This window comes from Anabrus simplex, chromosome 1 (assembly GCF_040414725.1).
Source record: "Anabrus simplex isolate iqAnaSimp1 chromosome 1, ASM4041472v1, whole genome shotgun sequence".
Taxonomy (NCBI): Eukaryota; Metazoa; Arthropoda; class Insecta; order Orthoptera; family Tettigoniidae; genus Anabrus; species Anabrus simplex.
This window is the reverse complement of record NC_090265.1, coordinates 1,564,465,788-1,564,483,111: the sequence shown is the minus strand read 5'-3', so window position 1 is coordinate 1,564,483,111 and position 17,324 is coordinate 1,564,465,788. Positions and strand designations below refer to the sequence as shown.

Genomic DNA, 17,324 nt, shown 5'->3' with positions numbered 1-17,324 from the left:
TCTCTACATTTATCACATCAGGATATGTGTAAACAGCTGTCCATGAGATAAGACAGACCACATTGTTTAGGTTAGGTATATTATCGCCCTGATAGTGCCAAAAGTTTGACGGAAAATATAAAAATAATAACAGGAAAATATACCGCATTTATGGATATCTACAGGTGTGGCGGTAATGTGTTTATTATCATAATGTTTAATTTTGCACATTTGTTGTCTCTTTTTTTATTAACGCATACCCTAGTATGTTTTGTTTGGCGTCTCCAAAAATCATTTAAAGTACATGGGGACATAAAATTATTATTATTATTATTATTATTATTATTATTATTATTATTATTATTATTATTATTATTTGTTAGGTGCGTTGGTGAGTAAAACAATTGTTTTAATTGGATAGCTTTTATCACGTTTTAAACTTACTTCTCTCCAAATATATACCTAAATTGGCCCAAGTTACGAGATATTAAATGACCACTTTGTTAATGATCTCGCCTGCTGTATAAATAGCAACAACCGTGAATATTTCTCATGTAAACTTGTTTCCTCATCCCCAGGTGGTACAGCTCTTTTTAGACACATCCTCAGTAGAGGGGAGTTACATTGCTCTTGGTAAACTGTCAAAGTGTAGTAAATAAACAATTAAAATTCGGTACATTGATGGAATCTTATGAGACTGATGTGGTGATAGGAGTGGAATCGTGGTTGAAAGAAGGGGTGGGTAATAGAGAAGTATTTCCAGAAGGGTACACAGTCTATCGTAGAGACCGAGGAGATAAAAAGGGAGGGGGGGTGTTTATTCTGGTGAAGGAAACTTACTGTTCACATGAATGGTTTACCGATGAAAGGGATGAAATATTAGGGATAAAATTAGTTTGTGATAATATGAAGGAGGTGGGAATTATAGGAACATACAGGCCTGGAAGAGAGGAAAGAGACATGGAAATCTTTGAAAAAATAATAGATTATACTTGTAAAAACAATAATAATGATATGGTAATAATTGGGGGAGATCTAAATTTGCCTGAAGTTGAATGGAAAGGAGCTGCAAGTGAAGCCCATGAACAGAAACTGGCAAATAAGTTAATTTGGGAGGGAGGATTTACACAAGTAGTACAAGAACCGACTCGTCTCAATAACTTACTAGATGTATTCTTGGTTAAACCATGGGAAATTGTTGATAAAACTGAGGTAATTGAAGGAATAGGAGACCATAAGGCTGTAATAATGGATGTAGGACTCGTACCAAAAAGACTTAATAAGAGGGTTACACAAGACAAGAAATTGTACAGAAAAACTAAAGTTGATGAATTTGGGACTTACCTTAACTCACAATTCAGTTGTTGGATAAGTGAAGGGAGTAACGTGGATACACTTTGGGCTAAATTTAAAGGAATTATTTGGGAAGGAGAGAAGAGATTTGTACCTGTTAAGAAGGGTAAAATGACCTCAGACCCTGTTTATTATACAAGGGAAATAAGAAAATTAAAAAGAAAATGTAGAATAGTAAACAGGAAAATCAAAGAGGGTAGGGAGAGTAGAGAAACTAGAAAACAGCTAATGAGGGAACTGAATAGAGTGAAAAAGGAAGCAAAAGAGAATTATATGAATGGCATACTTCAAGAGGGTAATGACCACAAAGGGAAATGGAAAAAGCTGTATTCATATATCAGGAATCAAAAAGGAAAAGGAATCCAAATTCCTACAATGGTGGGAGAAGGGAGTGAACACTATTTAACAGATACTGAGAAAGCAAACCTCTTTAGTAGGGAATTTAGAGATTCAGTAGATGATTGTCAAGAGTTGGAAACCGAAACAGAAGATAGAGAGGGAGAGAGACAGAGGGAAACAAGAAGCTTCTCATTCACAAACGAAGATATTTTCAGAGAAATCCAACTGCTTCAGCAAGGAAAAGCAGCAGGGAGTGATCAAATTACTGGGGAGGTATTAAAGACAATGGGGTGGTACATAGTGCCTTATTTAAAATTTCTCTTTGACTATGTCATAAATAATAGTGTAATACCAAAGGAATGGAAGGAATCTATAATAATACCAATTTATAAAGGAAAGGGTGATAAAAGGAAACCAGAGAACTACAGACCAATCAGCCTGACCAGTATAGTTTGTAAAATTCTGGAGAGTTTAATATCGAAGTACATCAGAGGGATATGTGATGATAAAAATTGGTTCATGAGGAGCCAGTATGGATTTAGAAAGAAATTTTCTTGTGAGGCACAACTGGTGGGATTTCAGCAGGACATATCAGATCAGTTGGATTCAGGAGGCCAGTTAGATTGCATAGCCATAGATCTTTCCAAAGCCTTTGATAGAGTGGAACATGGAATATTATTAAAGAAATTGGAGGGAATAGGATTGGACGTAAGGGTTACACGTTGGATAAAAGCATTTCTAAATTCAAGGGTTCAGAAAGTCAAAGTAGGAAATAATGTATCTCAGGAAGAGAAAGTTTGGAAGGGAATTGCACAGGGTAGTATAATCGGTCCGTTACTTTTCTTAATATACGCAAATGATTTAGGGAACAATATAACATCAAAAATAAGATTGTATGCAGATGACATAATTGTTTATAGAGAAATAAACAACATTGAGGATTGTTCAGAATTACAAAGGGACCTTGAAAGTATCCAACAATGGGTTGAAGAAAATAATATGAAGGTTAATGGAGGCAAATCAACTGTTACAACTTTTACAAACAGGAGCTTTAAAACTGAATTTGAATATACTTTGGATGAGGTAGTTATCCCAAAAGATGGCAAGTGCAAATACTTAGGTGTGAGATTTGAAAGTAATTTGCACTGGAAGGGTCATATTGATGACATTGTTGGGAAAGCATACAAATCATTACATGTCATAATGAGGCTACTTAAAGGATGCAACAAAGAATTAAAAGAAAAAAGTTACTTGAGTATGGTTCGTCCATTATTGGAATATGCAAACAGTGTTTGGGATCCTCACCAAGAATACCTAATAAAAGAAATAGATAGTGTGCAGAGGAAAGCAGCAAGATTTGTAACAGGGGATTTCAGGAGAAAGAGTAGTGTATCAGAAATGTTAAAGGAACTTGGGTGGGAAACTTTAAGTAAGAGAAGGGAGAAAACTAGACTTACAGGATTATATAGAGCCTATACAGGAGAAGAAGCATGGGGAGATATCCGTGAGAGGCTTCAGTTGGAAAATAATTATATCGGCAGGACTGACCACAAATATAAAATTAGAAGGAATTTTAGCAGAAGCGATTGGGGTAAATTTTCATTCATTGGGAAGGGTGTGAAGGAGTGGAACAGTTTACCAGGGGTAGTGTTTGATCCTTTTCCAAAATCTGTACAGATATTCAAGAAGAGAATAAACAGCAACAGAGAAAATAAATGAAATGTTAGAGGGCGTTCGACCAGTGCAGGTTATTGTATATAAAAAAATGTGTGTGAATAAATTAATTCCATCCCCTGGTCTAAGGAGTTTGGACAGCCAAAGTAGGGGACTGCCTGTAGGGGTGAAGTACAGTGGGGACTTCGAGGGCCCTGGGACCGCTACGGTAGCTGTGAAGGCCCTTCAGGAACTCTGAAAAGTGGTGGCAAAAGGGGCTCTGGTTAAGACGCAGCAGGTCGTTATGCTACTTAGGATCCAGAACGGGTAAAAAAAAAAAAAAAAGTAAATAAATAAATGCAATGTAAATATTAATGTTATACCAGTTGTATAGTATCATTTGAAGTAATTCCACATACTGTATATCAGTTGACTATATTTGTAAGTAGGACAGGATATATTATAAGTAGAATTTTGTAAACAATATAAATTTATTAAGGATGAGCTGTGTGTTTAATAGAAAACATTGTTAGCGTAAATTGTATAATATTGTATTATAGGAAAAATTTTCTTCTCTTGTTAATTTAATATTTAGTGCTTGACAATAATGTATTTTAGTGTACCATTTGCCACCGAGGTAGACACCTCATTTGCAAATAAAGGGATTTTGATTTTGATGTACTGCTTTTACCGCATATCAACCTTCCTGCCATTCATAAATCTCTGGCAGTACGGTACTGGGAATCAAAGTCAGACCCCCGGAAACGGCAACTAATTGTGCTAACCATTACGCTATTACGCTGGCGGACATTATTAACTACAAAACACAGACATATAGTATAACTGATGCATGTTCGCAATGCGCAGGTTGGACACGAAGCTAGGCCTATTCATCTATTTGTGCAACATCATCAGAGCTGCAGTAGGCCTACACTACAGAGGCGGACATTTCTTAACTACGAAACACAGATGTACCGCATGGATTCGACGCATTTTTCATTGTGTAGGTCGTACGGACGAAACTATTCACAAATTTGTGCGATGTCATCAGAGCTGCAATAAGACTTGTACCCACTTCAAAGCGGAATCGTCATCGTTCTCTGACGAATTACGTTGGGGGGATCTTATAGGCGAGATTTTTTTTTTTTTCATTTTCTTTGTCTCGAAAAGCCAGGGGGGATCTAATACACGAGTAAATATGGTATTAATGCAGCTATCAACAAGCATATAGTTCTGCCCGAATGTTATGACATTAAAAAATAATCATCTGAAGACAACATTGTAAAATTCTTCTTTTTCTTCATCTACTTAGCATTGTAAAAATGAATCTTCTTCTAATTATCCTCCTTAATTTATTTATTGAGTTCCACTTTTGCGTTATACCCAGTCTCTAGTCATTCTGTCGAGTAAAGCCAAGACTATGAAGGATAATATATTAATTGTAAAATGGAGGAGGGAGGGGCGAGATAAGAAATTAGCTGAAAAAACATACATAGTGTCCCCGTTTGTACCATCAATGTAATATGCCCCAGACTAGTCAGCCGATCCCAGGAGTGCTCAGTCTGAACTATGATAAAAATAATGGCCTAAAAATATATACACCCTGGATTTGATGGGAAACATATAACTAAATATGGACACGGTGAGGTCAACTAAGAACTACAAATATAGCAAGGTGAAGCATGACGTCAGTTTTTGGAGGAAAGTCTGTTTATTAAAATAAACAAGCAAAATAATTTTTTTTAATAGCAAAAGTATGAAATGATCCAAGTTTTTACATGACTCTCATGTTTTCTTTCAGCTTGATAAAGTCCATCTTGAGAATCAGAAATATATTACAAATGTACAATATATGCCAACACACATACTTAACATATCAAATCAAATCTTGAAGTATCATTAATTTTACACCTTGGGCTTGCGTGCTCGCACCACGCTCCTGGATTTACCTTTTATTAATACTTTTAACTGTAGACGAGTACGTTCCCCATTTCTGCACACTTGACATTGCAGTGGGTTCCCTAACCTTAAGAAAAGACGTGATTTAATGCGCAAAAAGTGAGGGACAAAACTAACCTAACTGTACAATATTGTGACATGCTGAGTGGTAAAACATCCTACTCACAAATATATACACCTCGAATCATGAGCAATCTCATGAGCACAACAAACAATGTGGATCGGAACGACACAAAATCATTATCACATAAATGGCAAAATATATACATTCAAAGAAACAAAAACATGATATCATATTTTCCAGGGCTCACCGAGAAAAGCATGTGGCATTCACGCAACTCTCAGTCGCTCAAAGCCTCGATGGAAAATATAAGGAAACAAATTACACAGGTTCCTGAAATAAATTTCATGACACAAGTTCAGAAAAATAAATAACAGAGTAGGCTTTAACTTTCAACACATAATTCAACGTTGTATCCTAACAAAGATTACAAGACAAACAATATTCCTCAGCGTGGTTATATCATAAAGAAAATCCGAACAAACGTTGCCAAATAAAACTCTCGTCGACTGCAAGAACAGTAGAGACATGCACAGAAACAATTAAATCATGAAGTATAGGCCACTCAAATAAAACTCCTCGGTAGACAAACATATCGCCCTCACCAACACATGGCGGAATGACTCAAAATGTAGATCCATGTCTCCCAAAATAAAGCAGCAATACCAAAACCACAGGGTCCAACCCTTTACACACGCTGCTCAACAGTCTACCCAAGGCAAGTCACACAAACAAGAAAATGCAGGCCTTTCAAATCACTCAAAATAATGCCTCATGTCCTAAAGTTGCGTAAAACTGAAGAAATATGAAGGACATCATCTAACATCACTCGCATGAAAGAAACACGACCACGCTGGTCACAAATCAAAGTACTCGCGATCAAAGTAAACATGAATAATAAAGTGGCCAACTCTGTAATAGATTTGATGAACTTACTAAAACTAAGAAATTGCCACATTGACAATCGATCATGTCTGAACATCAGAAAGTTACTGAAATATCTCAATCCTACAACTCGAGAAACACTCCTTGATAATAATAATAAATTAATAATAATAAATTTTACAGAAATTTATTCTAATATTCGGAACTCGAAAACACGAAACTGCGTTCGCGGAACTCATGAATCAATTACTAATTTACAATCTTGATATACAAATAGTCGTGAAGATGACGCTATCAAAATTTGTGAATCCAAACTCACAGTCTTACACACTCTCATTCACACATCATGCAATAAATCCCAGAAAACGTGACGGCATGTTTCCATACACTTCGTGCTTCCATTAATAATACATACTTAAATCTAGTCCTTCCTCATTTTAATTTTTAATTTGAATCCTTATTTACATTTATATTTAAGCCCCGAGACGTACACTGCGTCTCAAACATCAAAGCAAAACAAAACAAAAAAATATGAGGCTAAAATAAAAAGATTGACTTGTAAAAGAAATGACTCTAACCACTCAACTAAATAAATCAGAATAAAATGAAAGCAAGCTGCGACCTCATGCAAACGGTCCACATTTACGTTACAATTATATTTACATTAACAAGCTTCCTACCATTTACTTTAAATAGGACTTAGTCCTTCCAAACAAAGGCTAAATTTACTGAAATTAAATATCAAACTAACCTATCCCATTTTGCAACATTAAACACTTTCACACTCACATAATTACATTGAAAACTTTGTACTCATCTATTTTGTTGACTTATCGCCGCCAGCCTTTCAGGAAACAGCCAGTCCCATCTTGTTTTTAGCCAGCCATATTGATGATGATGATGATGATGATGATGATGACGATGATGATGCCTTCAGAAAAGACTTGGATCAGTCCTTTGGTCTCCATCGATGGTGTAGAAGGGTGATGTATTCTCTGTCGCTTCTTCTGCTTCTGGATGTCGTCTAAAACATCACCTTGTTCACGATGTAGAAACTAGATCAAGATTAACCTGCCGGTTAATAAAATACTAAAATACTACAGCCGGATAATTTTCACTGACCGTGAAACCAGTTCCCATTCAATCGCGGAACCGCTTCTCTTATCTAATCTCATAACTGGACTGGAAATTGAAAAGTTTATGCCCTCGGGAAACCATTCACACAGGCAGGCTACTAGGCATTCGACATAATTAAATGAAACTGTTCTCTCCCTCAGGAAATTGAAAGTTAAATGCCATTCTCCCAGTGTTAGAAAACTTGAATAGATTAAACTCAGACTGAGCGTCTTCCAACAAGATTTACAAGTCCCCCACATGATCACTCACGTAAATGAAAACTACTTCTCACGATGTTACTTGCACAAAATCTCGCCGAATAAAGGGTAACTAACTGACGCGGTCATCGTTTTTATTAACTCGTCCTCTAAGACGCTGTTGTATCCTCAATTGTGGCCATCACTTCCCTAGACCAATGCCTAGCCATATCGACTGTGGCTCTATCATTTCATTGGCTCAACACATTGCGTACCTGACGCTTACTTCAAACATCTGTTGCAGGCATCTCTAGCCTTTCACCGGGCATCCGAAATGTTGTCCGTTGGAGTTCTATTGTTCCCTTGTTCGGCTTTGTGTGCGTAATGTCGAAATTCCACCTTCTAAATTTAGCTGGTGAGCAAACAAACCCGAGCTCCAAGCTCCCTGCAGAAATTGCGACGTGTGAAGCTGAATGTAGATGTTTCCTGCCAGTTACTAGTACTTAGTAAAATTGAAATATTCTCTGTACATTCGAATAAATGACTGATTAATTAAATGAGCACTTCAATAAGGGCTCGGTAAGTATCATATACTGTCTCAAAAACAAAACAAAATATGGGATAGAGAATGTACAGGGACACAAGGTTCTACTCTTCACGCCAATGTGATCCATCGCGGCAGCTATCTACATCACAAATATGAGCGGATCAACACATAGGGAATGTGGTCTGAGATTCTAATAATGGCTTTAGCTGAAAACATAGAAAGGGATTCAGCGATATAGGGCTACTGTAAAATGGTTGAGTATATATATGTAAACATCACGCATATTCTAGCTTTTTATGGTCAGCTGTTGATGAAGATGCCCCTAAGTAGTTCTTGTAATTTCCACCCGCAGCAGCACATTGCTGTACACATGGAGCCTATAGTCTTGCTTTTCTCTGTACTGATTTTCATGCCATACTTCTCAATTTTTTCGTTCATTACATCTAGTTGTTGTACTTCTTTGCTGTCCTTTCCTCAGATCAAATCATCTGCAAATAGCAGTAATCATCTCTTTATCTCCGTAGGCTTCCTTTGTTTCCTTTACAATTTCGTCCATGACCATAATAAACAAAAGAGGTGACAACACACTCCCCTGTCTTAGTCCAGTCTTATTCCTAAACCATTCTGTCTTTCCAACTGGGTCAATACTCTGCTAACACAGTTGTTGTACATTGCTTGCACCATTTCTAACATTTCTTTTTAACCATGGTTTCCCAAACCTTCTCTCTGGGTACACTATCATATGCCTTTTCTATATCTATGAAAGTCACGACCAGATCCCTTCCATATTCCCCATTCTTTTCCATCGGCTGTCTCATGCTAAAGATTGGTTCCACTGTAGATCTTCCTCTCCTAAAGCCATATTGTTTGTCTTGTAACTCTCATTCAATCTTTCTTCTCATGCTTCTTTCTAATATCCTTTACAGTATTTTAACTACCTGCGATATAAGTGTGATTCCTCTATAGTTACCACAAACTTTCTTGTCCCCTTTCTTAAACACTGGTATTATTATGCTTTTTTTCCAGTCTTCTGGTACACATTTGTGTTTCCGGATACTCTTTAGTAGTTGGTACAACCATTGCATATCAACAGGTCCAGCAGCCTTTATCATTTCCACACTGATTTCATCCATCCCTGTTGCCTTTCCCATCTTTTGTACCGCTAACTTCACCTCCTGCATTGTTATATCATCCTCTGTTGTTGAGTCCATACACTGTATTGCTTTTATCTCCCCTGTATAGTTGTTCACATTCAGTAGCTTATCAAAATACTCCTTCCATCTTAACTTTATCTCCTCTGGGTGTGTTAACAGTTCCCCATCTTCCTTTTTCACTAGCTTGGTGGTAACTCTTTGAATTGTGAATTAGGCTGCATCCTCTTAACCTCAAGATCTACAGCAAGAGTGCTCAAGAACCTAAGATATCTACAAAAAATTATCTTCACTAAAAAGTGCTATATGAACTTCAATTATTAATTCTTCAAGAAAAGTGTCATAAGTGTTACAATTACCCTTTAATGTTTTTTGTGTGTTGACTTCTTGCCATTTTTGTATTGGCTGATGATGACATGGAGATATGTCGAAACCGGTCCCATAACATATTTGTGTTGCAACATTAATTTGGTCCAACAATTTATTATTGTATTGAATAGGTGAAACATCTTTCTCTTTCTGACATTGTAACTCTTTGTTCTCTTACTTCTTATAAGTCCATACAGCATCCTTTTACAGCCACTTACATCCGCTTTCATTTTTCCTGTAAATTCTTCCCAAATCTTCTTTTCTTCTCCTACCACCTTCTTACATCTCTGTTTACTGTTGAGATACTTCCTTTTGCTTTCTTCTATTTGATGTTGGTTTCATTCTCGCCAGGCTGTCTTCTTTTCTTTTACCACTTTCCTCACTTCCTCATTCCACCACGGTGTCTCCTTTTCTTTCACTCTTGTAGATATCCTACCACAAGCACTCTCTGCTGCACTAACAAATGCCTTTTTAAAATTGGCCCACTCCTCTTCTACATTTTCCACTTTTCCGCTTCAATCTCTCCTGAAAATCTTCGTGTACATTTTTGTCTTTCAATTTATATACTTTTATTTTGCTTTCTCTTATCTCTCTGAGTTTTTCCATTTTTCCCAGCCGTAATTTTGCCACCAATACTTATGGTTCCCATCAAATGCTTCTCCTGGTAAAGCTGTCACATCCATCAACTTCCTGCGATTTGTCCTTTCCACCAAAATGTAGTCAATTACTGATTTTGTTCTTCTGTCACCCCACCCATATCTCGTCATTTTCCTGCTGTTTTTCTTTCGATACCATGTATTCCCCACTATAAGTCCATTCCTTTCACAGAAGTCCACTAGTTCCTCTCCTTTGTGATTCTTTTTCCCATATCAATATGGTCCAATGACTTCTCTGTATCCTTCTCTCTCATTTTCAACCTGTACATTCAGATCTCCCATAATTAATCACTTCCAGACCTGAAATTTCTCTTTCCGATTCCTTCAGGAATCCTTCAATATCTTCTTCCCTGTTTCCTGTCTGTGGTGTATACACTTGTATGAAGTCTATCACTTCATTCTTCATCTTTAGTCTAATCTTCATTATTCTGTCACACTTTCTACCACTCCAACATACTCCTCCAATTGCTTCAAAATGATTAGTCCTACTCTGTTTATTGCCTCTTGGCCACCACGCCAGTATAATGTGTATCCTTTCCTCAATTTCTTCCTTCCGTTATCTTTCCATCTCAATTCACTCAGCACCATCATTTCCACCTTCTCCTTCTCCATGAAATCTACTACTTCCTCCACCTTTCCTGTCAGGGTCATAAGATTTACTATTGCTATCTTAATGTTGGTTACTGGTCACCCATTTCTCACAGTTCCCCTAGTACCCTGAGAACTGCACATCGCTTTAAGCAGGGCACGCCCTAGCCTTTTCCGAGGTTGTTTTCCTAGTACCATACCATATATAGGCTGTTATCACAATGGGGTCGCCACTCCCAAAGGCATTTCATACCTACTGCCAGGTGTTATTTCAGGCCACTCCACTGGAGTACAGGCGCCTTCTGTAGCCGCTCATCTGGAGTACAGACGCTACAAGTTTCCCTCTTCCGCTACCGATGCTGTACCAAAGTCCACCGTCTCCGCCACTCATGCCGTTGGGCTCTTCACCCATACCCTGAGCTTGGGCCCTCCATATTTGTGACCCCTGTAGAGAGGGTGTCCCAGTATTTTAAAGACCCCAGGAAATGGGCTGCCTGTTGGTCTGCCGGTTGTATTGGGTATTTCAACCAGCCCTACAGAATTGTAGGGTCCCCTTATCTGCCACCCGGGGACATTCCGTCTAGGGGTTAGCAGGCTTCCCCGAGGGCTTGAAGTATATCCAGTTTATATTTAAGCCCTTCAAGTTATTCCACCAAGGAGCGGCTTGCCCCTTTAATCGCAGTGTGATGAGTTCAACGAAGATGTTCTCCGGTAGATTAGTCCTTCCTAATAGACTGACTGATCCTTCAATGAAGCTAGTCGGGTTCTCTTTCAGTCGCCATGGAATTCCAGAAGGCTCTCTGTAATCACCTTCAGGTCTAAGTGTCCTGTATTGCCGGTTAGGTTTGAGGGGGTTAGAAGCGTGGCGATAGGTCCTGTTTGAGTTTATCTATCTTCTGCCACGTGAAGGATGCTTTCTCTTATATTCTGTACAAATATCCCTTGATAATCCAAATCTGGTTTTCTAACTTTCCTTCAACAGCATACGGCTCCCAAAATTTCCCTCAACGGCAGAGATACGTCTTTCGAAATTTCCCTCGACAGTAGAAATTCTCCCCTTTATGCCAGAAACCTGGATTTCCACCTCCTCCTTGAGATTCGTGAAGCCCTGTATCTGCTGTGTTAATTGATTGGTGACGTCACTGATTTGGGATGAAATTTTATCATCTCCGGTTGAAATTTTCTATTCTAGGCACTGTTCTACTTTGTAAACCTGCGTGTACACTTGTGATATTTGTCTAGTTAAACCTGTATTAGGTTCAGAAATCTTGTCATCTACCTTCGAAATTTGTTCTGAAATATGTTCTGTTAGGCCACAATTGACGTCTGAAATGTTATCATTTACTTCTGAAATGTTGTCTGTTAAGGTGGAATTGAGTGTCTGTCTCATGCTTGTTAACTTAGAACACATTTTGGTAATATTTACCTCCTCTTCTGGTGACAAATTTGAATGTTCGTCTACCTCGATGAGAAACTTTTCAGGATCTTCGTCTTTTTCGAGAAGATCTTCTTGTAACCGTGTCTTCAGTACTTTCTTCTTGCCATTCGTCGGAAGATTTCTTTTTGAGAGTTCGTCTTTGAGTTGTTGTACGGACATATTTTCTAGTATAACTTGCATTACACTTATATTCACTTGAAAATTATTCTTACATCCTAGTTACGGTCACCAGTTGATGTATTCGCAAAGACGCGCACATAATTCTCTCAGTTGTGTACACTAGTTTATTTACAAATTAATTACACATATTCACATGCAAATTAATAAGCTGCCATCATAAAACAAAATGCCACCATGGTGAAGAAAGATAAGGACTGCAACAGTTGCATGTCAACTACCAACCCAACAAAACCAATTCACATACTTGACTTCAAACTCAATCACCATGACTTCCACAAAAGTCTCATTAAAACAACTCCACTCTACCATCAAGACTGCCTCTTTATATACGTTGCCTGGCCAGGCTTCTAGAAGAATATGACATGACACATTTTCTCGTAAATTCGAGAGTCTCCAAGAGCCTACTTACAATGTATAGAATTCTCTATACAATTCTAGTCACACCATGCGTTTTTCTGGACTTATTACAGTGTATTGCACAACGTTGCCTTGGATTATGCAACATACATACAGTAATAATAACTTACATACTATTAATTACATGTTCTTACATTAAATGAACACATATTAATATATATACAGCAGGTGTTTCATGACATAACCTCACAAATAATGTGATCGTGATTTATGCCAATAAAAGTCCAGACATATCTATGTTAATAATAATAATACTAATACATGTAAACAACTTCATTGCCATACCTCACAAGTCATATTAATAATCAGCATTTTCATTATTTTCCCATGGGTTAAAGAATATTGTTTCCCAGTTAGGCCCCTATATTAGTCTATTACACTTGTGTCAGTATGATTAAATCTCATGCGTCTGTCTGGTATGTGTAAACTAATTTTTTCTAGGAGTTGTGGGCAAATTACTACAGAGTGGAGCCATTGAAAATGAAAAGTTTATCTAGGAATTCACAGCATTGTAACGGACTATGCGGACTATGTAGGGCTGTATAATCAACATTATCATATTGGAAGACTGCTCTAAATGAATAAAAACGAAGAAATTTATGTTGTACTGGATCTGGTCTATAGATAAAGATCTGTTGAAAAGGCTGTACAGGTGTACAGTATACCAGTATAGGGTGTACCATAGTTACATACAGCCATAGGTAACTAAGTTGGAAAATTCTCTTAATGATTTCTTACAAATATTTGCAATATGTTCATTAAATGATTGGTTATAATTGAATAAAACACCAAGGTCATTAACTTGTGAAATTTTTACTGAAATAATATTTTCTTCTCGTTTTTAAAAAAGATACTATTTTACATTTTTCATGATCAAGTTTGAACCCATTTTGCTCACAATATTTTTCCAGATGAAGTAAATCTTCTTGAAGTGTTAAACAATCAAGTGGAGAATTAAGTTAACTAAAAAAAATTGCATCTTCAGCAAACAAAAGCAATTCTGAATTTTTAAGTATATTTTTAAATGTCATTTATGTAGAGAGTAAAAAGTAAGGGAGCAAGGTGAGATCCTTGAGGAACTCCACTAGTAATAATAATAATTATAATAATAGGTGCAGAAAAATTATTCCTTATTTTAACAATCTGTATGTGATTTTTAAGATATGATTCAAACCAGGAGAGGTCCTTTGATTCCATCACCTGTTAGTTTTTGCAGCAAGATATCATGGTCAACATAGACAGGCAAACATACAAACTTTTGAGATTTATTGTTGCTGCCATTTTTTCCTTAAATCACGGTTCCCTTCTAGGAATCTTTTGATATTCCAGGATAAACCCAAAATGATAAGCTACTGTCTTTCGAATGGTGAAAGAAATTTAAAATTTAGCCCAGTCGTTTTTAAGATTTCCTGTTACATATAAACAAACTCTGTCTCTCTATATTTGTAAATATTGCATTGATTTATCTTTAGAAATATCTGTCATAAGAGTCATATTAATCATAATAGCCTTGTTGACACGAGATTTGTTCCTGGCTTTGTCTAGGAAAGATTTAAATCCTGGTTAACTTCTTTTGCAATTTGCTTTACGTCGCACCGACACAGATAGGTTTTATGGTGATGATGGGATAGGAAAGTCCTAGGAGTGGGAAGGAAGTGGCTGTGGCCTTAATTAAAGTACAGTCCCAGTATTTGCCTGGTGTGAAAATGGGAAACCACAGAAAACCGTCTTCAGGGCTGCCAACACTGGGGTTCAAACCCACTATCTCCCGGATGCAAGTGCGCACCTCTAACTGCACAGCCAACTCACCCGGTAATCCTGGTTAAGAGATAAGAACAAGGTGTTCTCAGCCTCTAAAAGCTACTAGAAAGGGAATAGAGCTCACTCCACTCTCAACCATCTTAGAAGTGTCGTTTTCCAGTTGAACTGTAGGCAGAAAAGCAGTGGACATAGAAGCCATTGAAGCTTCCATCTCGAACCCTGTGTTTGTCAATTATATGTACAGTCACCCCTATTCATTTTGGCTATCCAGCAGCTTTTACACGCATCAGATATTTGGAATGGTTGCCATCCCAAACCCTGACAATAATGCAGTGACAAAACAGCAAACCTGTTCATCAAAGTGGATGAGTTGATATAAGTTTGTAATTTTTTTCTTTTGTGATTTTATATTTATATGTTGATGGTTTTTCTTTCCAGTGTGACAACAGAAGAAATGGTCTGTGTTACCTGAGATCTGGATCACCAGGCTGGACTTTCCATTCAAATACTGGTATTGGTAGAAATTTTGATGTACTAATTATCCAGAGTGACACAGACCAAAAAGAGAGATCCACCTACCACCTGTTCATCTTCAGAGACATAAACTGATGAACAGCAAGTTACTTTGTATGTTGGATGTTTGGTACTATAATTAGGTGTCTTATCTCATTTTAAAAAAGAATTATATATGTACAGTATGACTAATTTATTTTCTTTAGCTCTCAGGTTGTTTCTTGCTCGCAGTTGGTAATATGTTGTTGATCTTACATGTCTACAGAGTTGTTTTACCCGTCCACATGCCTCATTGTAGAAACTCCATGTAAGTGCTTGCTGTTAGTATACTGGTAGTTCCATTGGACTGCCAGTTTCATCATCTCTTGGTATTTGATCATTGTCTTTACTGTGTTAGTTTACTGGGCTTGATCCCCGTTGTTATGTATGAAAAATTGTTATTGTGATGAGAATTCAAAGGAAACATCTTTGGAAGAAAGCTTTTTCTCACCTGTTTAGGGTAAAGCTGACGTTCCAAGATACATGTTATTAGTTAAAATCTTATTCAAATACAATAAATTGGGAAGGAAAGCAGGTGGAAAATAACTCGCCAAGATGAGAATCAGATTGGATACACACTAGATAGTTTGTTCTACATTACTTGAACTTTTGTTAGCTTAAATGAATCTTCTCTGCATCATGTTCACTGAAAACAGCTAAGACCTCCCAGTTTACTGTTGTTTATATTGAAACAAAAAATATCAAAATATAATTTCTTCCTTTTTGTTTCTACATTTTTCTCCAGTTCTGCACTCTGGCCTAAAAGGATTGTACATCTGTGCTGCTCTTTATTAGCTGTGCCTTTCATCTTGATGAACTTCTGTCTTCCATCTACTATCCTCCCATTTTTACCAATATGTATTATATGGGTTTTTCAACTTCAAATCTATTTTTGTATATCATTACAAGAAAACCTTTATTCCTTATGAAAATATGTCAAAGTTTATTGCTAATTTCCTTTATTTTGTATTATTTGTTTGTATTGGTACAAGCAGTATTACTAGATTAATCTTATGCAGTCTGGTGAACATGTTTGATTTACTATACCATTGATAATTGCTTCATATTTTGTCAGTTGTTTATAAAAGTTATTATTCTTAATGCCTTGCTTTCCCTGAAAATTTTTTATTTACATTTCCAGTTTCCACCCCAATGACATGTGGGAAAGATTTTGTTGTTGAAAATATGCCCACAAATACATAATTTCCTCCCTCTCTCTGTGTTCTCTTGGTTGTGATTAATCTTCAACTTGGAAGACATTCATTTTATACATGTTGAAATAAAATGTAACGCATTGTAAGAAATTCTAAGTTACATTATTCTGTGACATGAGAATTGCATTGATGATGAATATTTCACATGGAATTATTCTCGTATTGAGGTTTGGCACTTAAATTAGGGGAACTATTACCTCTTGTAGTCTGCTACAAGACAGTTTATTGAAGAATCTTGTAATAGAGCGAATTTTTCTGAGGATTTCAGTTTGTTGACAATTTTTAGTTTCTGTATACCCACTCCAATCCTGACTACCTCCTAATTACCATGAGGTTATCAAATTCTGTTTGACTTGACTATTGTCTTTTTGTCTGTACGTAAATTAAAGTATTTGTGATGTGTAGGGATTGTTGATAGTTTAGGTGATTATCAACCATGGCAGTGAACTCTGTGGGTTTTATTTCAGTCCAGGGAAGGTATATCATCATTGTTGCCATTGATGCTTTCACAGCCCGTACTTATATACATGATACTGTACAGGCTTTTGGGCTTATGCCATGTCAAGAAAATAAGGCATAAGCCCAAAAGCCTGTACAGTATCATGTATATCATAATTGCTTAATATTTCTGTAACCTTCTCTATGTCAGGCATTGTGAATTAGCTTATTAAATTGTTGTGTACATCAAAGTGAATGGCTAGGTTCTTTTTTTCCAATTGCTGATTGAAGGTATCATTGCACAAGAGATACGGTAAGGGGGAGAGTGTGTGCAGTTTATTTTGATCAGATGCACACCTGTCATATTTGCTGTCAGAAGTGATAGAATTGTAAAGCAATTTTATTTCTAAATATAAGAGAGAAAATTTAGTGTGTATACATACCACACTATTGCTCAATTTTATATTTTGA

General features: G+C 36.8%; 1 protein-coding gene across 1 annotated transcript in view; it reads left to right on the top strand.

Annotated features, from left to right (window-relative positions):
- The window catches only part of Paip1 (Poly(A) binding protein interacting protein 1), a 108,438-nt gene extending 92,623 nt beyond the window's left edge, over window positions 1–15,815 (top strand). Inside the window, exon 10 of the mRNA XM_067138129.2 lies at window positions 15,088–15,815. The gene's annotated coding sequence lies outside the window, so the exon portion shown is untranslated. The remainder of the gene's footprint in view (window positions 1–15,087) is intronic.
- Window positions 15,816–17,324: the final 1,509 nt, after the last annotated feature.